This window comes from Pteropus medius, unplaced genomic scaffold, assembly GCF_902729225.1.
Source record: "Pteropus medius unplaced genomic scaffold, Ma_sr-lr_union100, whole genome shotgun sequence".
Taxonomy (NCBI): Eukaryota; Metazoa; Chordata; class Mammalia; order Chiroptera; family Pteropodidae; genus Pteropus; species Pteropus medius.
Genome location: NW_024356333.1, coordinates 2,293,780 through 2,321,388, shown reverse-complemented (window position 1 = coordinate 2,321,388; position 27,609 = coordinate 2,293,780). Strand labels below are relative to the sequence as shown.

The following is a 27,609-nucleotide window of genomic DNA, read 5'->3' as shown; positions in this document are numbered from 1 at the left end:
GGCAGGGGGTGAGGAGTGGGCAAAATGGGTGAAGGTGACCAAAAATATACAAACTTCCAGTTGTAAAATAAGAAGTCCCGGGGGTGTCATGTGCAGCGTGGCGACTGTAGTTAACACCGTGTTATGTATTTGAAAGTTGCTGAGAGATCTTAAAAGTTCTCATCATGAGAAAAAAATTTTAACATTGTGAGGTGATGGATATTAACTAGACTCATAATGGTGATCATTTTTCTACAACTATCGAATCGTGACGTGGTACACCTGAAAGTAGTATAATGTTATATGTCCACTATATCTCAATTTAAAAAATAGAAAAAAAAAAATAAGGTGGGCACAACATTGGTATCGCCCCACGGAGTGACTGGGACAGTGCACAGGTGCACTCAGCACGGGGCGGGTCAGCAAGCGCTCGGCCACGCAGTTTAACTACTATGGTGATAATCATTACCGTCTGCTCTTTATTTCATAGTCATGGCTGCTGTATTGCATAGAGGAACATTGTTTTGGCAGAAGCAATATCATTTGACTCTGCTGATGATTCTAGGGACAGACAAGGAACCTGCACCTCTGCCGGCCTCCCTGCTGACCTGCTCCTGAATAAACCTGCTCAAGTTCACTCGCTCATCAGTCCCTCCAGCCCTGGCCAGTCCCGGGCCTGGGACTAGGACCTAAGGAATCCCACGGTTCCACCACCCGGACCTGAGGCCTCTGCCTGGTGAATGCCCTGAGTGGGCAACAGCGGGTACAACAAAGGGTTATCCTGGGAACACAGTCCCCACATAAATGCAAAGAAAAAGTGGCCCATGAAACTCCCCGTGGCTCTTGACCATGCCGCACCCACCGACAGCCTTTGAACGCGGACATTTCTGAGCTGGCTTTGATGCTTAAGGGAGAATGATGAGTAAGTCTGGTGGCCTCAGGGAGTCGGGGAGGCAGGCACAGCAATGCTGGTAATAATGTGCCCCGTGGGCCCATCACAAGTCACACTTCCAATCATCTGGGCCCGAGAGGTGCTCCGATTCCCCTTATGCAAAGCAAGAAAGCGACCCAAAGAGACGAAATGCTCGCACACAGCAAGGAGTGGCAGAGTAGGGATAAACGCCCGATCCAAAGCCGGGCCCAAGGCCAAGGGCCCTTCCCGCCCCACCCCTTCCCACCGGCCTGGAAGCAGGGACCTGCCAGAGAAGGGTGTGACCACCTAATGCGGCAACAGGTTTGGGCAGAAAGAAAGAGACAAAGCCAGAAAGAAATATGATTTAAAAACAGAAAAAAAACTCCTGCCAGGGTCAACCTGTCCAAACCAGAACACACAAAGCGCGCCTGTTTCGTCTGGGGCTGTGCTGCTGCCTCACCTGACACTAGAAGATTCTGCAGAATCGATCACCTCCCCAGGACGCAGACCAGCCGAGGGCCGGGCACAGAGGCCAGCTGTTCCCTGTGGTTTGTGGCTCTGGGCTCCTCACCGCTGCCCGCACTGCCTGGGGCCCTGCCCAGTGGGTGCCCAGGCTCCCAGCCGTGTGCCAAGTTCCAGGTGGAACCTATTGAAAGAGAAATTTCTAAATGCCGAGACCCCAACCTCCGTGGGGAATGGGGGCAGGGGGTGGTCCGCACCACTGGCTCCTTCCTTGGAGTCGCAGAATCTGACCCTGCCTGTTCCAGTGCCCACCTTAGCCACAGGCAGGCCTTCCGGAGGATTCCAGGCTGGGGTCTGGGCCCACATCCTTCAGGATCCTTGCCTGTGAATAACAAGTGCGTCTTCAAAATGCAAGGCCCCCCAAGAGGAGGGCTCACCGACTTGGGAGAAACGGGAGAAATGCCTCCTCTTTTGCTCTGGAGAGCTGTTAAGTCCCCAGCTGAGCTTTGCGGAAGGTCCATGGCACTCTGGTTGCCAAAGTCCCTGTCCAGGTTCATTTGGGGTTTGGAGAACCCCATTTAAATCAGATACAACTGTTCATACTGTGTCACTTATACTGTCTGGGAACTGTTTTACTCTGCTTTTTATTCTAACTAGCTGAGCCGGCTGCAGGCAAGGAATGAGATTTCTTATTATCACACAGACGGCACTATAACACCATCTCGTATACATAACTAGGGACAAGCAGACACGATCCCAATATTTTGCTCTTGATTTTCAGTTTCCTTTGCTCTTGCCCCCGTGGATTTCTCCCAGGGCTGTGAGCACAGGAGGATTTGGGTTTGCTTTCCCGCTGAACCTTACACGTAAGAATTTTTCTTTGTACTACCCAGTCTTGATAATTCTCTATTTTAAATCTGCATAACTTTCCATTTCTGAAGTCGATGTAGAAAATGTACTTAAATCGTGTCCTATTGCTGGGCATGGTCTGGGGAGGAAGGGTCTCTATGACTGGCGGGAGGGGGAAGTCTAGAGTCTGGGGCACTGCTTTCCAAAGGCAGCTCTGGGAGGGACAGAGGGACAGAGAAGAGGGTGGAGAAAAGGGTGAAGGAGGCGACAAACTTGAATAATTTTTGCCGTGAGCCATCCGCATTCCTCAGGTTTGGATCACATGCTCTTACCCGGGGTCCACAGTCAGGCTCGGGGTCCATGAACGCCCCAACATTGTATACAAAACGTTTGTACATATGTGAATATGTGCCATTTTGTGGACATAGATGCATAACTTTATCAGAGTCCCAAATAATGTAATGATTTTTATAAGATTTTAAGAACTACTGGTTTTGAGAGAAAAATGTCAAAGGGCCAAACCGCTACAGGCACTAAGCTTCTGCCATCCCTGAAGTCACACCCAAAGGAGAGCATGTGGGGGTGACACAGTCGTGTATGCTCTGGGGGCCGGACATACTCACCTCCATAATTATGACACATCGGAGAAACTGAGAGGTGCTGTGAGAGAGGATTGCGAATAAAATCACAGTGGAGCTCAGAGGAGAAGAGACTCCTTTCGGCTGAGGGGACAAGGGAAGGCAGGCTTGCTGCGAAGGGTGACACCTCCGAGGTGCTCCTAGCGAGGCACGTGACGTGCGGTTCGCGTGGCGAGGCTGGAGGGTTGGCGCATGACGGTGGAGTGTGGAACACAGAGGGAGAGGTACGTCAGGCCCAGGGGTGTTAAGATGTGTCGCTTCAAAACGAAACCCAGATGTATCAGCTACAGCTTCATTACCTCCTGGGTGACTCATGTGGCCAAACGTAAGATGCCTCTTCCCGGTTCCCTGGCTCAGTCATCACTCTGAGGGCTCAGAGGGCCTGCCCACGTCCCTAATCCCAAACCAGTGCACCTTTGTGCCCATCACAGCTGGGCGTGTGGTGCCTCCTCCCTACCCCCTCCGCCGGCCTCCCACTGGGATTCTTCCTTTCTTGCTGACACAGATCTTAGCGATTACTTACCTGAACAAGCCTGTTCAAGACCCAAGTGATGAAACTTGAGCCAGTCTGGCCCTGAATACAGCTGAACACCCCGACAGCTGAACACCCCGGGCCCGTGAATTAGGCATTCAGTCAAACTCCGAGAAGATTGGGCTTTCTCGATCATCTCGACCTCTTCCAAGCACATACCAGGACCTAGTGGGGCCATAATCCATGTTTGTACAATGACTGAAATGCTAGAGCCTCTGATTCTAGTTCTCTTTTTTTTAATTTATAATTTTTCACTCATTGCTAAAATCACATAGGCACACGAATAAAAGTCTATAAAGAGCTCTGTGGAGGTATGGTTTGTGTGCCAAAAAAGTTCAATGATTTTTAGTAAATTTTATAGAGTTGCACAATCTTCACCCCAATCTAGTTTTAGGAAATCATTACCATCCTCCCCCAAAAATGCCTCGTACAAGTAAACCTTTAAAAGAAGCAATCTACCTGGCATTCTACCCTCACAGCACAACCGTTGCCAGTTTTTTCATATTCCTTTGTGACCTTTGCCCCAAGCAGCATTTTGTGGTTGGTGGTTTACATAGTCACGTTTGCTCTTAGGAGGCCTCTTCTAAAATGCGCAGCGATTTTTAAAGAGAAAAAGCGTACCTGAGAACTGCTGAGACAGAGCTGGCTGAAGATTCTTTTGTCCAAAGATTCCCCTTAAGTAGTTGTTTCCTTCCCTGCCCTCCCAACAGGTGGCTTCAGGCTGTTGTCCGGGAGGAGGGGAGCAGGGAACAGCCTGGAGCCACAAGCATTCCTAGGTCTGGCTTGAGAGCAGAGGTCAAGGCAAGGGCGGGGGTCACCTGCAGAGAAGACCCTGTGGAGGACAGAACCCAGAGAAATCAGGGAACTTAAACTTCACCAAAGGCTGTGGGGGCGGTGGAGAGGTTTCCAGCACATTCTGAAGAAGAGCACAGGTTAGCACACGAAAGGTATTCACCTCTATGATCCCTATGACCGAATAAACGGCTCATCTTCTTCTTAAAGAACGGCTGTTTTGCCAAGTAGGCCAAGCCCAAGTGGAACGCAGGCTGGTTATGACGGCTCCCCTTCCACCTCCTCCTCGGGCCAGTGCTCATCTCCAGCCCCAGAGTGTCTCCTGGATGCAGTTTTAGGGACTTGATCTCTGCACCTGTTAAGCTCCTACTGAAGTTACATATATTCTCAATCTCTGCCATCTGAAACTCACCCCGTGGGTTTTGTGAAATCCAAGTATCACTTTAACAGCTATTTACACAATATTTTCTTTAAATAAATTGAACACACATTTCCTTCTGTCCTTGAACCTTTCAATTCACTTTAATGTTTAATATTTTAGACTGCATACGTTTCAAAAAGGGAAAATTAAGATTTGACAGGCAAAGATCATAACTATTTATTGATCATTATCTAATCCTTCTCATTCCTTTTCTCCTGGTTAATTTCTTGCCTGGAATTTGGCAAGGGGGCTTATAGCGAATCACTGAGTTGGATTTGACCTCCAACAACCAAACCACTGGAAATAAAAGATGATTTTCAGCATTTTATGGCAGCAACAGTCTTTCTTAGAAATGAACCATACGGTCACATCAAACTTGGCGTGTAACTATTTGACTTATAACTATTAGAGGTTATTAGAAAAGAGAAAAAAAATCTAGAAAATAACAAGAGTAAACAAACACTAAGTGTCTTCTTGGCTGAGAAGTTCTCTAGCAAAACTCTTATGCGCAAAGCGGACGGAAGGTGAGCCTTCTGTGTGTTACTGCCACCTGCTGTTGCCTTGAATCAGAAAGGCATTTTGCAACTCATAGACGGGAAGACGATAAAAAAAAAAAAAATCAAAGCATATTTTGTTGACGTGAAAAGTCTTATCTTTTTATTGCTAAACATTTGGCAAAAGTACGTTCAGTATTTTTTTCTGCGACCCCTGAATGTCTTGAGATATCTGGGAGGGACAAGAGGCTCCCATCTGGTAATTTGTGTCCATTTCCCATCATGCAACTACATTCATTTTGAATACCAGTGTGTGTCAAGCTGCCTAAAATCCAAGGAAAACCCATCAAAAACTGTATTGCTTTTTGTAGCATCGTATAGTGTGGTTCGTATAACATTCAATCGTTTTTGGAGATTTTTTTCGAAACAACTCATCCTAAGTTATTTAGCATAGCTCCTGAGGAGATTTATATAGTGAAAGTGAAAGCAGCTGCTTTGGCTGGTCCGATGGTAGTGGGTTATCAGAACTTATTAACATTAGTGTCACTAAAGTTGGTATACAACCCCCCACTGCTACACTTGACTGGCTTTTACCATTCGATTTTGTATCCAATTAAAAAGATAAGTTTTCAAAATATTCCCTTTGGTGGGAGTGGTGGGGGGGAATTCTTGAATGCACTTACAACGACTAGGAATAATACCATTGTTTTTCTAAGTTTAATAACAACTGACTAATCTTTTTTTTTACAACTAGAAATAGTCTTGCAGAGTAGATCCCTACATCTATACTCAGCCTAAATGCTAGTTTCCTGTGGCTTTCGGGGTGGGAGCATACCCCGCCACCGCAGTAGCCCTCTGAGATGGGGCCAGTACAGTGTCACTGTCAAGGGAGAAGCCTCACCGTGACAGCCTGAGAAAAGGGAGGGCTGTCCAGGGTACCTGTTTGCTCAGAAGGGAGGAGCAGTTCCCAGGGGACCAGGTAGTGTTGAGCTGCAACTACTTGTCAGTGATCTACCTCTATAAGCGTCTCTCAGTATGTCAGGCCCAACCGCTTTGTTCAGAGGAGTTTAGGGACAAGAGCTGAGGTGTGGGGCAAAAGGAGGAAAAATTTACAAGTCTTTCCTTGACCCAGTTCTATAATATTTGCTTTAGTTTAAAATAGTGATGATAAAAATAATAATAAAACCAGAAATAATCTTTCTTTCCTTAAGAATAAAACTGGCTATCCGAACAAAGCGAAGAAAATAATAAGGGTGATATCACTCTCAACAGCTCCTGATTATGAAGGAAATTACATATATATATATATATATATATATATATATATATATATATATATATATATATTTCTTTTTCTTTTTTTCTTTTTTTTTGTCTGTAGTGGGGAAGGGCATGGTTGGTGGCTGAGTCACCAACACAGAAATAGTCTGAGTCCCTGGAAATATCACTTTAGATGCTCTCTAGTCCAAATCTCATCATGATTTCAACGGATAGGCAGGGTTACAGGAAATGAAGAATTAAAGAATTAATATCTGGGTAATTAAGGCCGCTCCTCAAACCCCTGCGCCTCTTACCTCTGAACTGTGTTTTCTCAGTTGCCTGGATCGTGACCTCTGCCCTGCATGTGTGCAAATCCAGAGACCAGCACGTAAGAGCAGTGTGGACACCTCAAGGACCTGCGGACTGTGGCAGCCCCTCTGTTTCTCCTCTGAGTGATCCCTTGAGGACTAATAATTGTGTTGATGTGGACATCGATGTCATGCTTTCCAGAGGCCAGAATGGAAACTGATCCCTTGGAGAGATGCAGGCTTGTAGGGCCCACCTCTCTGATTCCCCACCCTAACATCTGAGCCACTTAGCCACTTGGCCTTTGGCAAAAACACCCTACCCGACTCTTCCCTGCCTGACAGAGTTCTTGGGCCACCTTTATCCTGCTACCTAAGCCTCATATTCTCATTATCGCCCCACTTTTCTGACTCCCCACCTACAGAGCGAGGGTTCCCTGAGTTCTTCGTCCACACATCCCTGTGCTTTGCACCCAAACCCAGCTCTAAAATTCCTTTTGTCCACTTCATAGGTGCTCAATAAGCATTTCTGGAATGAACGAACAATTGAGTGAATAAATATTTCATAAAATTCGCTGACTCTCATATACACAGTTTTCAAGGCCTTGGTCTAGAGTCAGTTTATTCCTAAAGAATGGGCTAAGCCAGGAGCCCATCTGGGAGCTGGAGCAGGCGGTGCAAGGTGGTGGCAAATAACGGAATTAAAGGGAGGGGAGGAAGAAGGGACAGAACGGAAAGTGACAGCGCTGAAGACGACTCTCTCAGAACACGTTGGTTATGCTTTGTCTCCCCTGGCTCAGGGCTGCAGTGATCAGATTGTGTAAATAAGGCCCCTCCCCTAACCTCACCCCGACCTGAAGCACCTTCAGGATTCTGTAGTGTAGATTCCACTGAGGTGCTCCCGCCGGGCCGTCCCATGTGGCTCTGGACCGCCCGTGAGTTATGTACGTGACAGGGAGGTTTCTTAAACGTTGTCCTCACTTTTCTCCTCACCGTCCCCCCTTTTTTTTTGATTCATACTGCTCACAGGATATTAATACGTAGTAATTTATCCATCTTGTACCTGATCTATTTCGATCTCCCATCAACATGGGTGGGAGGGGGCCGTCTGACCACTTACCAGCATTTGATTCTTTTGCATTGCGACTCTGTTTTCCATGACAGCACACACGTATGAGTGCTTTCATCCACCCCTCCCTGTGAGCTATCCTTCTCTTATTCTGAGAGGCAGGCATGGCGAATCTTGGATTTCATGCAACCCCACCGACTCACAGTGGTCAAAAAGCATATCCAGACCAGCCTGACTCGAGGACCACTTAAATTCATATTGGCAACTTGTTCGTGGATGTTCCTAGCAGCATTCGTCATAATAGTCAAATCCGAATGTTTATCACCCACTAAATATGTACAGAACGGAGTTTATCCATACAGTGTGATATTTCCCTGCCGTACAAAGGAATGGGGGACTGATTCCTGCCACGACACGGAGGAACCTCGAGGACACTGCGTGAGAAGACACCGGACACAAAAGGCCACACAGCCTATGATTCCATTTACGTGAATGTTCAGAAGAGACAACTCTATGGAGAAAGGAGATAAGTGGTAGCCAGGGGGTGGGCGCAGGGAGGGGCGATGCTAGAGGATGGAGCGCTTCTTTTTGGAGTGATGAAAATGTTCTAAAATTAGATACTGGTGATGGCTGCACCACCCCGTGAAGAGAATAAAAACCACTGAATTGTACGCTTTAAAAGGATGGATTTTATGGTGTGTGGACATGTCGATAAAACTGTAAAAAAAAATTTTTAATCGCATTGGAATCACAAAGCTTTCGGGGTGTCTAGATAACTCCTCCTGTTACGTATCAGGAAAATAAGGTCCCAGGTAGTTGCTGGACTGCCCACAGTCGCGACCGTGGCCCTGAGGTTTAATGGCTAGAGTGGAGGTTTAATGGCTAGAGTGGAGGTTTAATGGCTAGAGTGGAGGTGTAGAGTGGAGGTGTACGAGCTACATGTATGTGGTGCTGGGAGTGACCAGGAGATGCCACTCGCAGCAAATTACACGTCACAACTTAGAGCGCAGCTTCACCTCCCGCTGAAGTTCTACCACATGTACAGCAGTTACATACCCCGTCTCCCAGGAAGTCAGGGTACGAAGCTGCTGGGATTGGCAGCCCGGTCAGCTGGTCCCCCTCGGACAGCCTCTGCCCAGTAACTACGCCATCTCCCCGGCTAGACACCAATGTGATACCTTGAGCTCACATACTTTAAAAATAAACCAAATCGACCAAGCGACTAACAAAAACAAACCATCAGAAACAGAACTCTTAATTAACACAATAAACATTTTAAAGGATACTTTAATCCCACTTCTAGGCCAGTAAAGATAAAGCTAAGGAAAAAGGGGAGACCGACGGAGGGAGATGGTGAGACGAGAAAGAACAGCAGAGACGGGGAGAAAGAACAGGTTCTCCTGCCACTCAAACTGCGGTCCCCTCCTGCTGCTGTTGGAAAAACAGCAGCTTCAAAACCCCTACGGGGGTGCTCCCCTCCGCCCCGTCACCCTGGGAGGTCTGGCTCAAGGTCATCTTGACTAAAGCCCATCTCCAGACCCTACGGGGGGTGGGGTGGGGGCGCACAGGATGCTGAGCTGAAGTGCCAGGGGGATTACAGAGGCGACTGACACTGGAGACTGGGACTTATTGAGAGAATTCTCTTCCAGATTAAAAGGCGCCGACTCTACCAACTATGGAGGCAACATTCTCCGAGGCGCCCCCAGCTCTAAAATTCCTTTTGTCCAGAATCTTAAGAGTGGAAGGAAAGAGCAAACCAACGCTTCATTTAGGAAAACCTGCTGTGGGCCGGATAGCATTCTGAGGCTCCTGGGGACCACGAGGAAAGACAAGGGGAGGGAGGAATGGAGCAGGGGCGAAGCTGTCTACACTGCATTTGGTCCTGCTCAAGAAACTGCAATTACTGTCCAGTCAGAAATACGATTGACTGTGACTAAGCTGTTAGGTAACTATTCTGAAGCCTGTAGATGGTTAAAAAAAAAAAAAAAAAAAAAGCTTTCTACATACACTCCCTGCAATCCATTCAACTTGTCATCTGCAGCCGAGGTCTTGATTTGCCACTCGACAGACCTGATCTCACAGAGAATGCGCCTGGCAGGAAGGCTGCAGACTTTTAGGTTTGCACTTTGTCAATGCTGACAGTGCTGATTTACTAAAGAAAGTGTTTCAAAGAGGAAAACTGTGGATTTTTCTAAAGTGGAGATTTGGCAGTTATCTACTGAAGTTATGTGATCAACCAAACTGCATAATTCTCCTAAATTTTATCCCCTCTGAAGCATGATATTCAAGTCAAATAATCAAGGAGTCCCTACTGGTCACCCGCTGTGGGCCGAGTATGACTGTGATCATTCACACTGATTTCAAAGGAAAGGCTGGCACAGGGTGGGGTGTCGGGAAGAGAGGTTGGTGCTACCAGGCTTGAGACAGAGTTGTGGTGGATGCTGCTGGTCCTCTCCTCCCTCACAGGAGCCCTCAGCTCTCCTCATCTCCTTCACTGGCTCACTCAGGGAAAGCGGCCCAGCCCAGCTTTAGGGGTGATTTTGCTTAGACTTCTCCAATACGGCAAGTCCAACTCCATGGCCTGGAGCTGACTCAGGATCTCAGCCCATCAGTGCATGGCTGTGACCTGGTCTGGCATTGACCCTGAGCTGGGCACAGGATCCCAGTCTACTGATAAGAAAGACTTCTGTTCCTCTCTCCTGCTGCATGGTGATGGATAAGGCTGCTGTCCCTCAGCTGATGAGGGAAGCCCGCCAGAGGCCAGGGTGGACACATGCAGCAGTGCTAAAGGAAATTCCAGAGACTGGGCCAGGGCCCTGCCAGACCACACCTGGAGTCTACTCTATGCTAGACGTCTGTCACGTGCATCACGTGTTTCTTTTCTGTTGTTTTTGAAAAAAATTGCAGTAAAATATATATGACCACATTTACCACCTTAACCATCTCTAAGTATACAGCTGAGTGGTGTCAAGTACACAGACTCTGTGTGCGACCAGCCTCCCGAACTCTTCTCATCTTGCGAAACCGAAACTCCGTCCCCATCAAACGACAGCTCCCATTCCTCTCTCCTCCTGGCCTCCCGGCGACCACCTTTCTGTCCCTGTGATTTTGGCTTCTCTGGGTACCTCTTTCCTTTTTACTGGCTGGATAATATTCCATTTCACATACACACATATGCATACCCTGTTTTGTTTATCCATTCATCCGCCGATGGATGCTTGAGGGTTTCTACCCTCTGGCTCTTGTGCATAATACTGCTATGAACGAGGTGTGCAGATATCTGCTTGAGTATTCCTTTACTTTTAAACATTTAAAATTAATTTGGCTCTGACGGGCACCATTTGCTCCAGAGCTCAGCACTGCATCGCTGGCTGTTTCAGTCTTTCAACTTCTCCTTCTACTCAATCCTGTCCGCCCCCCCCTTTTCTTTCGCAGATATCGATCTCTAGTACCTCATACCCCAACCTCTTAAAAGCTGCCCCAGGTGGCCATTTCTCTGCCTCCGTCCACCTCTCTCCTCCTTACCCTGACCTTACTTTGGGGGCATCAGGCACACAGGACTTTCTTCAGTTCTCCACGTGAAGCTTCCAGGACCCTCTCCTAGGACTTTCCCAGAGTGCGAGAGACAGGTGGTGGCACAACCAGGTCAGCCCAGAGATTGTGGACTTTCCACATCAGAGCCAAAGCTTGTTACTCTGTCCTCTTCCAACAGATGGCGTTAGAGAGCAGGTGGTCATTCCAGCCCATCCTCCTGGACCACTGACTGCAGCCACTGCACTTGTTCTAAAGTATTTTAGGAAGATCCTGAACCCCACCATGTCTGATTTATGCAAAAGGACTGAAAGGACCAATAAGAAAAGGGGAATGGCTAAGAAGGAAAAGATTAAAAATAATTGATCAGTGTGGAAATGTAAAATGATGCAGCCTCTGTGGAAAACAGGATGGCGGTTCCTCAAAAATCAAAAATAGAATTACCATATGACCCAGCAATTCCACTTCTGGCTATGTGCCCCGAAGAAGTGAAAGCAGGGACACAAACAGATATTTGCACGTCTATGTTCATAGCAGCAGTATTCATAACAGCCAAAGGATGGATGGGTGGAAGCAGCCCAGATGTCCACCAATGGATGAATGAACACAATGTGGTCTATGTGTGCAAGGGAATAATAAGCCAGTCACAAAAGCGAAATAAGCCGGTCACAAAAGGACAAATAGTGTATGACTCCATTTGTGTGAGATGCTTACGGCAGTCAAATTCATAGAGATAAGAAGTAGAGTTGTAGGTGCCAGGGGCTGGCAGGAGAGGAAAATGGGGAGCCGTGTAGTGGATACAGAATTTCAGGTTTGCAAGATGGAAAATGTTCTAGAGATGGATGGTGGTGATGATCGCACGACACTGTTTAATGCCACTGAACCATGCACTTTAAAATGGTAAATGTTACGTATATTTTACTACAATAAAAAGCAATTGAAGATGGTAAGAAAATGGTGAGGCTGCATGTGCCCGTGGGAACTGCACTGAAGGACAAAGATCTAATCGTGCAACGTGTTACAGCTGTTGAGCCTCTGGGACCAGCAGCAATTTATACTGTAAAAACTGTTTCTCTGTTGTTGAGAGAATTTTGTTGGCACAAAAATTCAGTGCAGATAAGCACTCAAACTGCCCCGTCCTTTCTATGGAAACAAGACATGTGTGCGAGACTGTTTTATAATAAATTATGGAAACTTGGTGATTCTGAGTTTTTATTTATCGTGATTTAAAATTCATGTTTCTATTATTTTCTGTTTAATATTTTGACATTTATGCAGCTTGCACATTTATATGGAATGATTTTAAATTTGTTGCTGTTGTTCTTATTGACATAGAAATAACATCGAGTAAAAACTTTAGCTTAGGAAAGGGGGCCCTTTTACCAATTTGCGCTAAGGCTATTGCTGCTCCTGCTCATGGCAAACCCATCCTCACCATGTGGGGGGGCACACAAAAGGTATGGGTTATCGATGATGAGTGTGGGAATGCTCAACATTCCGCCCCCACACACACACAAATTCTGGGCCAATCTGGGATCGAAGTCCCTTATGGCCAGGGCAGAGGAAGGAAGCACATTCCCCAGTGAGGTCACAGGCAGGGGCTACAGTGCAGGCTGAGGACAGGGGACGTGTGCCTCTGGGGGTGGGAGCCTGGGGCACTTAAGAGGACAGTCAGGAGATCAGGCCGGGGAGAGGCAGAGAAGTGCAGAGCTTGGAGCTTTTAGGGAAATGCTGGGACTGGACAGCAAAAGGGAACAAGATAAAGTGTCCTGTGAGCAGCCACCTGAGCAAGGGCGGGGACCCCTCACCCCATCAGTGCCCAGGTGGCTGGAAGCAGAATCATTTAGACTCAATGACCAAAACAAAAACTGACAGAAGAAACAACTCTTTTCGAGGCCTGAGTCTCCAAGGAGAGGACACCTGAGGAAGGGAATGTGCCAGGATGCTGGACATACCGCCCACCAAGCTCAGGCAACAGGACACTGTCCAAGGGACCTAAAAATGATCACAAAACTAATAGAAGGTGGCCCGTTTTTTATTACAGCCATGTGCTGGCAATTGTTGACAACGCCAGCAACAAAATGCTCTTCTCCCAAAATCTTTTGCTGATCTTAGTTCTAAAATATTGCTGCAATTATTCTTGAATTTAGTAATATACCTATAAGTTTGGGACTAACACATTTTAAATGTTTCTCTTCATACACATTGTGTTCTACCTGGGAGTTAATTTGGAGAAATCTCAGGCATACAATCAACCAACACACACGGACTCTGCTCGAGCATTTGTTTGAGGAGTTAATTCCTCTGCTTCCTTAGGACTCACTTTATTACAAATAAATCACCGATTGACACCTAGACCATTTCATCCAACAGTAGCAGAATACACATTCTTCTCAAGCTCACATGGAACATTCAGTATGACAGACCACGTTCTGGGTCATAAAACACATGTTAATAAATTTAGAAGTTATTCAGTGTCTGTTCTCAGACCACGGTGGAATTAAACTAGAAGGCAGTGACAGAAAATAAGCTGAGAAATACCCAAATACTTGGAGATTAAACAGCACACTTCCAAAGAAGAAATCTCAAGAGAAATTTTGAAACATTTGAACTAAATGAAAATGAAAATACAACATAAAAATGTGTCGGATGCAGAGAAAGCAGTGCTGAGAGGGAAATTTATAGCATATATTAGGAAAAAAGAAAGGTCTGAAATCAGTCAGCTAAGTTTCCCCCTTAGGAAACTAAAAATAGAAGAGTTCATTAAATCCAAAGAAAACAGAAGAAAATAAACAATAAAAACTAGAGCGGAAATCAATGACGTTGAAAAGAGGAAATCAACGAAGAAAATTAATAAAACCAAAAACTGGTTCTTTGAAAATATCAATAAAATTGATAAGACTTTAGCCAGGCTAACTAAATAAATAAGAGAGAAGACATAAATTACTTATATAAAAAATGAAAGAGGATACATTACTACAGATCCTATGGACATTAAAAGGATAATAAAGGAATATTGTAAACAACTCTATGTCCATGAACTTGATAACTTAGATGAAATGGACCAATTCCTTCAAGGACACGGTGTTTAAAATTCATACAAGAAGGATGGGCGGGAAAGAGGGATAGTCAAGAGGTCTGAGGAAACTATAGGGTGTGATAGACATATTAAGTATTTCGATTGTGGTGATGGTGTCATGGATGTATGCAACAGGCAAAACTTATCAAAGTGTAACTTTATGTGTCACTTATTGCATGCTTTAGTCCTCGATATAACTTCTTAAAAATTAAAAATTAAATAAAAATAAAACTCAGACAAGAAGAAACAGACAATCTGAATAGGCCTATATATATTAAAGAAATTGAATCAAAAGTAATAACATTCCAAAACAGCAAATGCCAAACTCAGAAGGGTTCACTGGTGAATTCTACCAAACATTTAAGGAAGCTATTATACCAATTCTCTACAATCTTTTCCAAAAAATAAAAGCAGAGGGAATACTTCTTAAGTCATTGACTTCATTAAAACTAAAAACTTCTGCTCTGGAAAAGAAACTGTCAAAAGAATAAGACAACCCATAGACTAGGAGAAAATATTTGCAAAAGACACATCTGATAAAGGACTGCTATTCAAAGTATACGAAGAACTCTTAAAATTCAACAATAAGAAAACAATCCAATTTAAAAACGGTCAAAGGTCCTGAACAGACACCTCACCAAAGAAGTATACAGAGGACATATAAGCATATGAAAAGGTGTTCAACATCGTATGTCATTAGGGAATTGCAAATTAAAACAAAGAGATACCACTACACACCTATTAGAATGGCCAGCATCCAAAACATTGACAACATCAAATGCTGACGAGGATGTGGAGCACAGGGAATCTCATTCACTGCCGTGGGAGTGCCAAATAGTACAGCCATTTTGGAAGGCAGTTTGGAAGTTTCCTATGAAACAAAAGATATTTCACCAAATGATCCAGCATCACGTTCCTTGGTATTTACCGAAAAAAGACTTAAAAACTTACATCCATGTGAAAACCTGCATATGGCTGTTTATAGTAGCTTAATTCATAATTGCCACATCTTAGAAAATATGCCTTAGTAGGTAAATGGATAAATAAACTGTGTTACATTCAATGAAATATTGTTCAGTGCTAAAAAGAAATAAGCCATTAAGTCATGAAAACGAAGAGGAAACACACTAAGTGAAAGAAGCCAATATGAAAGGCTATATTCTTTATGATTCCAACTTATCGTATGACATTCTGGAAAAGGCAAAATTGTGGAGACAGTAAAAAGATCAGCGGTGCCAGGAGTTAGGCGGGAGGGAGAGATTAATAAGTTGAGCACAGAAGATTTTTAGGGCAGTGAAACTACTCTATGATATTATAATGGTCAATACATGTCGTCATATATTTGTCCAAACCCGTAGCATATACTACACCAAGAGTGAACCCTAGTGTCGACTGTGCACTTTGGGGAATAGTGGTGTGTCAATCTGTGGACTGAAACCAATGCCCCACTCCGGTTCAGGGCGGTGATAGTGTGGGAGGCCGTGCATACGTGTGGCAAGGGGTACATGGGAACTCTGCTTCTTCTGCTCAGATCTACCGTGAACCTAAAACTGTACTAAAAATAAAGTCTATTAAGGAAAAATAAAAAACGCCGTAGGGCAGTGATTGTTCGAAGAATCAGAACTTGAGTTACTTCATTTCTATCATTGTATGTCACCGCTTGGAATTTTTATTTGTTTAAATAAATTTTAAGGTTTAATTTTAAAATAATTGATTTGCGTTGGTTTTACGTTTTAAATTAAATTTGTTAATTTAAATTTTAAAACGCATACTGTTTAAAATAGAGAGAACTACAAGATATAATATTTGTATTGGGGAAGCGCAAGTTTTAATTCAGATAAGAAATATTTTACTGAATTTGAAAAAAAAATCTTTAAAGTGGAAATTTCTTTCACTTTCAGCCGTTTGTTTTAAAACTAAAGGATGAATGGAGGAAACGGTGGTCATCACCTGTGTACTACTGAAAATAATCTCGTCGCACAGAGGAGTGTTTAAAATAACCCGCTCCGGGGGTCAAGGATTTGGTACCCGCTACTGACGCTGAAAATGAAAATGCCCAAGAAGCTGTGCCGCGTGTCCATCTGTCACTGTTCGCTTTTCTCTGTCCGGAGCGACAGGGAAATGGCTCGTGCGCTCTGCAGCGGGGTGGGCAGCCCGCGATGTGGCCGAGGTCCCGGACTGGGCCGCTCTTAGGGGGAACCCGGCGAGGTCCCGGCCGCGGGACCTCTGTCTGCGGTTGCTGGGCGTCTCGTTTCTCCACCGCATCATTTTAAAGGACTTACTGCTAATTACAGAGTTTTTATTTTAGCCTCCCTGGACAAAATTCACTTGCTTCCCTTTCTATTTAGACAGGGGGAGCCCCATCTCCCTCCTGGGATGGCCCAGGACAATCTCAGCGCGCTTCCTTCCCGAGAAAACGCCCTGAGCCTCGGAGACGAGACACACACCCCGCGGCCACCCTCACTGCAAGAGCCGCCGGGACCCCCCTTCTGGATCCTGATGGATGTGGCCACAGCTCGTTTCGCATGCAAATCTCCCACAATGCTCTAGCAGGGCTGCTTGGCGTTCCTTTAATTCTACTGAGGTGGAAAAGGCTCTTTTCTTGACACAGGTCCCTTGTTTAATGTTTTAACTTTAAAAATGCACGGTTTACCTATGAGATGTAGGGTCATACACTCCAAAACACACGCCCTGGGCCCACTCTCCATCACCCCCATTACAAATAATCACCGTAAGTGTTATGGAGATGGAATGCTGGAGTCTTATATAGGCTGCCGCACTTCTGTTTCTCCGGCTGGTCCGAGTGCAGTGGTGTCTACAATTAATTGATCACAGCCAGTTACAGATTTCTTTGTTCCTTCTCCACTCCCACTGCTCCACTTGACTAGCCTTTTGCCGCGTAAGGGAAAAGAAAACCTCGTTTTCCTGCTGGACGGCCAAGTGCTACGTCCTGCCTGACACTTTCTAATACCAGAAAAAGTGTGCACGACCCCCTGCCAGCCAAGACCAGGCAGCAGCAGCGGATTCAGCGTTTGTGAGTCTGCACCGATCGTGCTGAGAAGAGAGGTCCCCTTGTCCCCTGGAGTGTTCCTTGAGAAGATTTAGGTGACCGAGGGAATGAACCGCGACTCATGCACCACAGCGTCAGGTGTAAAGGGCAGGCAGGAGGTTCATGTTCTTGGCCTAGCACGGGTCCGGTGAGCTTTGCTTTCCTCGTAAAATGTTAAGATTTGGGGACTGAAAAAAAATCTTCTTTGTCTTCTCAAATGCCGGGCTTTTGCAAATCGAAATTATTTTGGCTTCAAATTACGGTGCATGCAATGATAGCAGGATATGCCATGCAATACTTGGGATATACTCACTAAAAAAGGACTTGTTATCCGAAATTCGAATTTGACTAAGTATCTAGCTTTTTATGTGGCAACCCTATTTAGTCAGACAAGTCCTAGGAAAACTAACCTCAAACTCTCTTCTTTCTAGAGTTAGTACTCCGGGCTGGCTGCAACATTGCACTGGCCATTCATGATTGCTTTGCAGTTATCGTCTGGTGAGGAATCTTCTCGAGACAGGATATATTTGTCATCCAGACTGATGGGACTGTAAAGTCCCCTGACCTATGGAATGACATCTTCCTAAAGGCAGAGAAATTAACACTGTTCTCAGGTTTCTTAGTGTTCATGTTCACATGTACTCCACCACCAATAACTTACATCTCTCCCTCTCCCACCCCCAACCCCTCTCACTCTCATATTTATTGTCTATCTAGCTTTCCTTTTTTTTTTTGCAATGTTTCTACTGACTGGGACACCACGGCAATTGGTTTCATGGCTTGGTTGCCACTTTTGACATTGGGTTTTCATTGTGGGGTAGCAGAGAGAACTCTTGAAAAAGAAAGGTTATTCTGATGCTGCAGGTAATGAACTCTGGCTGGCACTGAGCTGGCCATGTGATCTCTCAGAAGCTCAGTTTCCCCATGTGTAAAATGGTAATACCTGCCATACTAACCTAACTGGGTTGTAAAGAATATGAGGTAAAATAAATGATATGAAAATACTTTGCCCCTTGTAAAATACAATCCAAACACTGGGTTTGTTTCTTTGGCAAATGCAGAACACTGACTGTGCCGACAGACGGTTATTCTCTCAGAGTATCGCTTATTGCCATCATTCCTCAGATGGCCCTGTGTTAACTGCTGCTGTGTGTTCGCGGCATCATTGATTGGCTTGAACGATCCACTAGAACCGCAGTGGTTCGCCTTCTAGGTGTGTACCCGTTCCCCAGGAAGCAGTGAGGTGTGCAGGCATGGGTGCGAGATCTAGACTGAGAGCACCCACAGGGAACCTCGGGTCTCCCTCAGCCCTGTGGGAAATGCTGAGGGAGCTGTGGCCAGCACCGCCTTACCTCTTGCGGGGTCACCGCCAGACTGGACGAGACGAGACGATCCTCGCAGAAGCACTGGGGAAATCCAGCGTGCGCTAAGGGTGTCTTGGGTCGCCTGCACCCACACGGACAAACCAAAGGGTTCCTTGACTGGTACACGTCTGTGGCAGTCGCAGGGTACTACGCCGTGGTTCTGATGCTGTTAGGAATGTGCACTTCCATCTAGCGAAGGAGGGAGAGAGACGAGTGTCAAGGCCTCAGTTTCAGATGAGGAGGCAGCTGAATGGGTTTCCCACCGTGACACAAGAACGGAAGGACCGGACCAGGATGAGGAAGTGGCTCTGAGGCTGCCCCTGGCATCCCACAGTACGGTCTGCCCTTCCTTCTCGCACCTTCTCCCATATTTTCAGACTCTTGGATTTGGATTTTCTTCCTCTAAAATGTTTTCTCTTTGAGGATGTTCACATCTCTACCATCAAAACGTATCAGAATGGTCAACTTTGAAACGTTGCCTAACTTTTTCTATTAAGCATTGTATCATCAAGTCTTTCATCCTATTGACATTCGAAACATTTAAAAACCTGTACATACCTTCAAAAACTTTTCCGTTTTTTTTTTGCAAATGACTTAAAGAATGTGGAAATAAAACACACACACACAACCACACACACACACACATTGTCATCATTACTCTCTCTATTAAAAGGTGAAAAAAATAAAAGCCTTTTCACCCCCACACTGTTTTACCATTTCCTTTCCTTGATCTCTTATCTTAGAACATATAATATCTTTATTATGTCTATTTGATGGTCTTTGTCTGTCATTGGTTTCCCCAAATTCGTTGTTAGCTGCTGGAGGAAAACGATTACATTTTGAAATTTTGTGGATTCCCGTCTCTCATCTCAGTGATTCGAGCACAGTAGTACTACTTGGTCGAGTTGACTTCCAAAACTGTTTAATTAAGATGAAAATCCGAACGATGTGTGGGTCCCACACGCAGAGTGGGGGAGCTCTACAAAAGACTAGTCAAGTGCAGTAGTGAGAAGGGGGGAAAGAGTAGAACAAGGAGTTCGATCTGTAGCTGACTGTGAACAATCAATTGAGATAACTCACTACCTTCGGACCAGCCAAACTCTCTGACTGCTGCTTGAACTATTTAAAGCCCAAGAACTTACTCATTTTTCCCTTAGAGTGACATTTTGGTTATAGTTTATAGATGATTACATTCACGGCATTGATGCTGTGTACCCTCTAAAAATTCCTCCGAAACATCTACTTATCAACAGACAGTGTAAATGTCTTTAACAACAAGAATCAGAAGCGCTGCTGGGCATCCTGGGAAGAGACACGCAAAATTAGCATCTCGTCACTAGGGTGTCTCTCTTGCCGTCCTGTTTGTCTGGAGTGGCTCAGCAGGCACAGGGTCCGGGAGAGCTGCCCAATCAGCACTGACCTCCTTTGTCTATTTACCACGTGTGACCCTCGGGACCGCTTAGTGAGGTTTGGAGAAAACTGAGCTGGAGCAGATCGGGTTCTGTGCTCCCCCACATCTGTAAACTCCAGCACATCTGTAATCGCCTCTGAAAGCAGCTGCTCTCCCCTCTTGGCCGTCTGTCCCCTTCAGAAGGGCAGACATGCCTCCCCATTGCCCAAGATCCTGTCCTCCTCCTTAAACCCCAATTGATGAAAGACAGAAGCCACCACAGGGACACAAGGAGGCTGCGGCTGAAACACCCAAACATCCTGGATGCCTCCGAGGACTTCGGAATTTACAGCAACAAAAGACGGAAGCAAAGATGACTAAGTGAAGGCAAGTGGAACAGATTTCTATAAAAGTATCAGAGAGGCAAAGCTCAGAAAGACCTGAAGTTTGCCCCCAATGCAAAGAATAGCAAAGGACAGCAGGGGTGAGTGACAAGGACAGGGTAATTCCAGGGCAGGTGGTCTAGGGCCAGCAGGGTCCTGAAGGAGCAGCCCCACTGTAAGGGTGGCGCCCGGGGACAGGAGGGCAGAGTGAGGCAGGCAGCCGCCCCTGCCTGAGTTCAGGTCTCCAGACAAAAGGCACCTCTGACGTGAAAGCGTACTCGCTGACTGTCTGGTCCCTGTTGGTGCCTAGCACGGTGCGGGGCACACAGCGGGTGCTCAGTAAATGTGTTGAGTAAATGAATGAACAAGATTAAGGAGAATGAACCACCCCAGGAAACTGGACTAGGTAAATGTCCTAATTTTCAAGAGGGGAAGAATGAGTGTGAGAGGTCCACACAATACAGACCACCTCTAAACTGATGCTACTTTCTGGCAAAATCCTAGAATGGATTATTCAGGAGGTGAGTGTGTATTGGGAGTCAGTTGGAAATTAACAAGAAAAAGTCACACATCAAAATAGCTTACTTGCTGTTTTTAATTGCACCCCCCTCTCACTCTGCTTTTGTGGGGACTGGGGGTGGTCTAGTTTGGTGGGCTGGAAGTTGACTCAACAACCAGGCTCAGAGGCTGCTGATGGGGATTGATGCCACCCCGGGGAGTAGGGGGCGGAAGGATGTTCTCTGTGCTATGACACGGGGCCGTTCCTTGGCCAGACCCTGTCCAACCTGTTTCCATCATCCACATGAATGAGACACCTAAGATAGCAAATTAAATTTATTGATGACACAACAGGTGACTTCCTGTGAGAAGCAGGAAGGCACAAGAGACTAACAGCATGGGCTCCTATCACATTACCTGCACCTGAATCCTAGTCTTCACCAACGAGTCATGTGTCTTTGGATAAGTCACTTACCTTGCTTGAGCCTCAGTTTTTCTACCTATAAAATGGGGATAATCAGAGTATCTATCTTGTAGGAGGCTCAAGGAGTATTGATAAGCCATGTAGAAAGTTTAGCCTGGCACATGAAGAAGTCCTATAAAATATTAGTTCTCAAGCTTCTCCAGAAACATTTCCTCTGGCAGAACAGACAGCAAACTAACAAGAAACTAACAGATACAAACTAACAAGATAACAGCTATAAACTAACAGAGCTGAAGTTTTCCTTTTCACTTAAAAACAAGAACAAAAAAATCTGAGCAGATACCGGGTACGAGAATCTCACCAAGTAAAAGCACAAACGCGAATACGGTTACACAGAAGGTGGTTGGCACTGTCACCGAGGTCTGCTCTGGGCAGCTGGTGCCCAGGGACCAAGGTAAGTGTGGGGTCTCACATTTTGAAAAGACGTTGACAAACCAGAGTGTGCCCAGGGGAAGGTGACTAAGGTAGTGACATACACTTTCTTATACCTTCTTGACTTTGCAAAACTGCTTTCAACTATCAGTGTGTTGGCTCCTCAGAGAGCTAAACAGGAACCGCATGACCCAGAGATTCCTCCTAGAGACAGACCCAAAAGAACTGAACGTAAGGACTCAAAAAAACCCATGTTCATAGCAGTACTTTTCACAATAGCCAAAATGCAGAAATGACCCAAGTGTCCATCAGAGCATGAATAAACAAAATGTAGTCTATCCATACAAGAGGATATTATTCACCCATAAAAAGTAATGAAGTACTGAAACGGGCTACACAGGTGAACCTCAAAAAACAATGTCAGTGAAAGAAGTTGGCAAAAGGTCCCATAGTGCATGACTCCGTTTATCTAAGATGTCCAGAATAAGTAAATCGAGAGAGAAAATGCAGATTGTGGGGTACCAGGGGCTGGGGGAGTGATTGCTTAAAGAGTATGGTGTTTCCTTCTGAGGGGAATAAAATGCTTTGGAACTGGAGTATTGCGAATGTACTAAATTATTCACTTAGAATGGCTAGTTTTGTGTTAAGTGAATTCCACCTCAGTTTTTAAAAATGCTTTCAACTCATCACATAGCCCATTAGATTGGCCCTCCCCACAATCCTGGGGAGGGAGTAGGACTGGCCATATTTTTTCTATTTTTAGGATGGAGAAAGATGAGGCTAGATGTTTTTGGGTTGCCCAGTGCAGTCCCCAATGTCCACCATGCACCCTGCTCCCTGTCACGGCAGGGTGGATGTGTGCCAGCTTTCCACTCTGCCTTGCTGGCTTAAACCTTTCCCAGGGGGCCTCATAGCCCTTGTGGCTCTTGTGGACAGCCCTGCAAGAGGCCACAGGGCTTTGGGACTCTGTCAGGGTCCATGCTCCCTTGACTCTTGGGCTTTAGACCTAGTTAACCCCATAAGGTGTGCAGTGCAGCCGGGGCGGGCCCTTCTTTCCCAGGAAGCCATGTATTTGTGCTAGATGGTGATGATGATGATGATGATGATGATGATGATGTGTGTGTGTGTAACTAACACCTGTGGCTGATGCACAGTTGCTTCTTAATGTTATCTCAAGCAGACAATGGAGGTACTTTGTTGAAAACCTTTTTGCCTATGTCTGTCTTAAAGTTCTAATCAATTAATTTAGGGCAAAGAGAAGGAGTTTTCCCTGATTTTATCATCAAAAATTCCTCCTAAAACACTCGCACAGTGCTTTATGAGGGTGGGATCGCTCGCCCCTCCCGCCCCCATCTGTCTTTCTTCCCAGGCCAAGTGACATTCTCTCAATCTTTTCTTCCTTCCCTTCGTTCAAAATGCACCTGTGGTGGGTCCCATTTTTGCCACGGCTGCCTCCCCTTTCCGAAACGGGGGCCTGACAATCTGACAAGATTGTCTTGACATGTAGAGTCAGGGGCTTGTTGTCATTGCCACATACTTTCCCAGATTTCTCTGGAGTCATGCTGGTTTCTTAAATCATCTTCTGGTTTCTCAAAGCCCCAAAGCTGGGCATCCCCAGGGCTGGGGCCAGGTTGGGTGAGCGAGGTGCCTGGAGCACTGACAGGTGGACACACTCACTGGGTCTTAAAGAACAGGGACAGAGCCTCTTGTGTCTAGGCTGTTCTCAACCTCTTCATGTTACTGCCCTGGACCACAGGGACACCAACCAAACGAAAAGCCTGGGGAAATGACACTTACAATGGTACGCATACCAAAAACTAGGGTACAGAGAAACCAGGTCTTTTTCTTATGACTCACGTCAGGTGTTAGCTGGAAGTCAAATGTCTCCCTTTTTGAGCCCCTCCTACCTTTGATTTGTGAAAATAAAGCAAGTGATGACAAAAAAACAAAAAACAAAATAAAAAGACACCCAGGGCTTCTGCAGTCCCATGGGGGGGTCAGTCTGCCTGCCGTGCTCAGCTGAGAGCCCCGGGGGTCTGAGTGGCCCACTGCAGCAGGGCCTTCTTTGGGCACGGGGATGGTAAGGTCAGATTTGAGATACTGGTTGCCTCAGTCTGCCGGGACTGCTATAACTGAACACCGCAGACTGAGTGCTTAAATGAGACATTCACTTCTCACAATTCTGGAGGCCAGATGTCCAAGATCAAGGTACCGGTCGATTAAGTTCTTGGTAAGGGTCCACATCCTGGCTTCTTGTTGTGTCCTCACATGGCCTTTGCTCGGTGAGTGCACGTGGACGGAGAGAAAGCTCTGACGTCTCTTCCTCTTCTTATAAGGGCACGAATCTTGTTGTGGGGGCCCCACCCTCACGGCCACATCCGAACATCCCAAAGGCCGCACCCCCGAATGCCATCACAACGGGGGGTTAGGGCTTTGACATATGGACTTGGTGCGGGGACGCAAACATTCGGTCCCTAACACTGGTTCCCACTTGAATTCACTTTGTCCAGATCGCTGCATAGACCGCAGTGGCCTTCGAGTGAGGACAGGATTCCCTGTGCAGGCTTCTCAGGTGCCTGTAACGGACGCTGTCTGGCGCAAGCCAGTCTCAAGTCCCGATCTGTGGTGTCCTGGATGCAGACCCCAGGGATCCCTTCCTCCCTGAGGATCTACATCCATGGCTGGGCAGATTTCCTCTCAAACCCTCACGCACATCCTTGACCCACTGTTCAATGCAAGGTGCTGCCACCTGCCAGTCTGGTGACACTGGTAGGCATGGGGACAGGAATCTTCGGTGACTTCAGGGTGACTGTCTGGTGTTCCCCTGAATACTATACGCCCGCCTCCTCTCAGGCAGCACTTTCTAACATCCCTCCTTGGACCTCTCTGGGTCTGAATGGGCGTCATCAGGCCTCGCCACCTCCTTTTCACGACCTCAGCTTGAGTTTTTTCTCTCTTACAGATTTTGTCCTTTACAGAGGGAGGCCCCCTCCTTTGTTCTCATATCTGTCACCCTTGAAGACAGAGGCTCATAGGACTGGAGGGAAAGACCACAAGTGCCAGCCTAGATGAACTGGGTCCCCTTGAAAGGTTCACAGGACATTGCCCTATCTCCAGCCTGGCCCAGGCTGTGCCATCTTGCTTTACTAAAGAAAGTTTTCTCAAAGCCTTTCTGAAGAGCCAGGCTTTCCTTTCTGTGACCTCCTAGGTGACAAGTCCCAAATACACACTCTGAAAGCAACGCTGTTCCCTCTCCACTCCTTTGCTTTTCAAACCCGGAGGCGGGGGGAGCTGGAAAGCTGGGGGTGGGGGACATAGAGACACTTCAGTTTGTGATCAGAGAGAAAATGCAGGGCCACGTGAAAGGGACTGGGAGGCTGGGCTGGTGGCAGTGAAGGGGACAGCTGAGCCTACACCCTGTGCCAATTCGGCAATGAGGAAGAGCCTCGGAACCACACGGCGTTAGGACAGAACACACTGACAGTACCTTCCAGCCCTTTGCGGTTTTGAAGAGTTGGAAGTGCCCTGGGCCAGCTGTGCATCATTGGGCCAGCCTGTCTCTCCTCTGGGCCTCAGTTTCCTAGAAAAGGGGGGAATTGGAACTGTCAAGGATTTGGTAGAAACAGCAGGTTCAGGTGGGCTGGAGCCCGGCTCGCTCCATCTCCAGGGAACTACCGCTGCTTCTCTGGGTGCCAAGAGAGAGTGATAAAAACAGGAGCAGGTCTCTGTGGGGTGTGCTCCCAGGGGGTCAGAGGAATAACAGGAAGCATTTTGACAAGCCCAGTTCCAGTGGCACTGCGTCGAGCTGACCTGTGAAACGGAGCACTTGTGCCTGGCCAAGTGGCCACTCCTGTGTTCAAATGTGGTTGAAGCATGGCCCACCCAAACAGCGCGGCTCGGCCCAGGCTCTGGCACCGGCCTGCAACCTCCCGCTCTTCTGAAGGAACTCAGCTTTTAAGCCCGTTGCACCCAGGGCATCCTCTGTGCCGGTTTGTTTCCTGTGATTATAACACAGTCAGGAAACAAAAGCGGGTTTCACTTAGGTCTGTGGTTTCTAACTGAATCCAGCCCTCAGATGCCTTTTCTTTGACCCACATAGTAGATAAAACAATTTGAACTAGATCTGACATTGAAAAATTGGGGGATTTCACACAAATGTTTGGCTTTTCTTGAAAAATCTGAACAGCGGCAGCAGGCCCCGATTCCCATGGCGACGAGCACCCTCCTCAGGTGGGAGGCAGAATCCGAGTGTGCCCTAGCCACCCTGTCTCCACCTGCATCCGCCCCTGTGTGCACTTAACTTACCTGCCAGGTTCCTTAAACACTGGTTGTCGACCTCTGACTCTGTGGGTCCCCGGGTCTCCAGCCCTCGCCACCCCCATTATCTATGATCTCCGAGGAGAGTGCTTCTGTAGCAGGCGGGGAGAGGGAGACTTAGACTCCCAATGCCCACAGTGGAGGCTTCTCTCCCACGTGACTCCATCTCCATGCCACATGCACTGCTTTCTGCAAGCCCCCTTCTCAATCTGCACTAGCCAGCGGTCCTCTGTCCTTTCTGCCATAAGATATCCGCAATCTACGGTGGGAACACGTCGAATCAGAAAACTGTGCTGAGTCAAATGCAAAGAGAGTGCAGGATGCATGTGGCAGGGGGACCCTGCATCAGGGGACATCTCAGCGCGGTCAGCACAAGGAGCTCTTTCTCTGGCTCATCCAAGAGGCATTTGTCACTCTGTGCTCAGCCCTGGGGCTCCCACCTCATTCTGGTTTTCCCCAGCACCCGCCACTCGGCACAGCCAACTGTCATGTGGGTAACGAGGTGGACTTCAAGGAGGAGGGGAGCTTTACCTTAGCACAGGTCCCAGAGAATACCACTTTGGTTCATTACACTAGGAACCGAGGAATTACAGGAATCACGCCCTCTCAGGGTTGAACTCCTTCATCCGACCCCGCATGGTGCTCGGCTCTAACCTGCTACGGAAGTTGCGCACTGCCGTGGCTCCATGCTCAGGTGGAGCACTTCCTGGCCCACATCCCCCACCCTCGGGCTGGCCAACATCGACCAGGTGACAGATGGGTTCGGGGAAAGCATCAGAATTTCTACACGCCACAGACCAACCCCCCCCCCCGACTTAGGATCTACCTTGTATCCCACAATGCTAGGTCAATGTCTCCAACCTGGCCCTTCAGGGCTCCTCAGAGTGTTCCATCGGTGTCTGAGCATCTGTGTGCCAATTTCCTCTTTCATACACTGGGAACCACACACTGGCTTAGAAGACAACTGTGCTTGTCAGCCTGGGACTCACTGACACCCCCCACCACTCTTCCCCACTTCCTGTGATGACCACATGCCAGAAACAAAGCTAAGCCCCACCCACACGTCGTCACCTCCAATCCTTACAAAGACCCTATGAAAGGGCTGTGTTTACTCTTACAGATGGGAAAATGAGCTCTGACAGGACTTAACTAACTTGCCAGAAGTCACACAGCTAAACAGTAAATCAGCTTGGATTGAGACTTAGATAACATATGCCAGGTCCCTGGTCCCCAGGAGGCACCCAGTCTATGGCACCTATTGTCAGTCTCGTAAAATCCGGTACCATTTTCTACACCAACATCTCTCCAGGTTTCTATGTATCTCCTGGATACATCACCAAGACAGCAACAAATCAGTTCTTCGAACTTGTACAAAACATAACTCAACAGATCGAAGTGACCCCTTGTCACTGTTTCTGCAATGAGTTT

At 46.8% G+C, this 27,609-nt stretch overlaps 1 long non-coding RNA gene across 1 annotated transcript; it reads right to left on the bottom strand.

Moving 5' to 3' along the window:
• On the bottom strand, nt 1-26,987 carry LOC120601511 (uncharacterized). Its single transcript, XR_005652457.1, has 6 exons — nt 25,352-26,987; nt 18,726-18,926; nt 3,995-4,205; nt 3,365-3,538; nt 2,827-3,018; nt 1-1,538 (listed from the first exon to the last, which is right to left on the bottom strand). It is a non-coding gene; the product is annotated as an uncharacterized LOC120601511 (long non-coding RNA).
• Nucleotides 26,988-27,609: the final 622 nt, after the last annotated feature.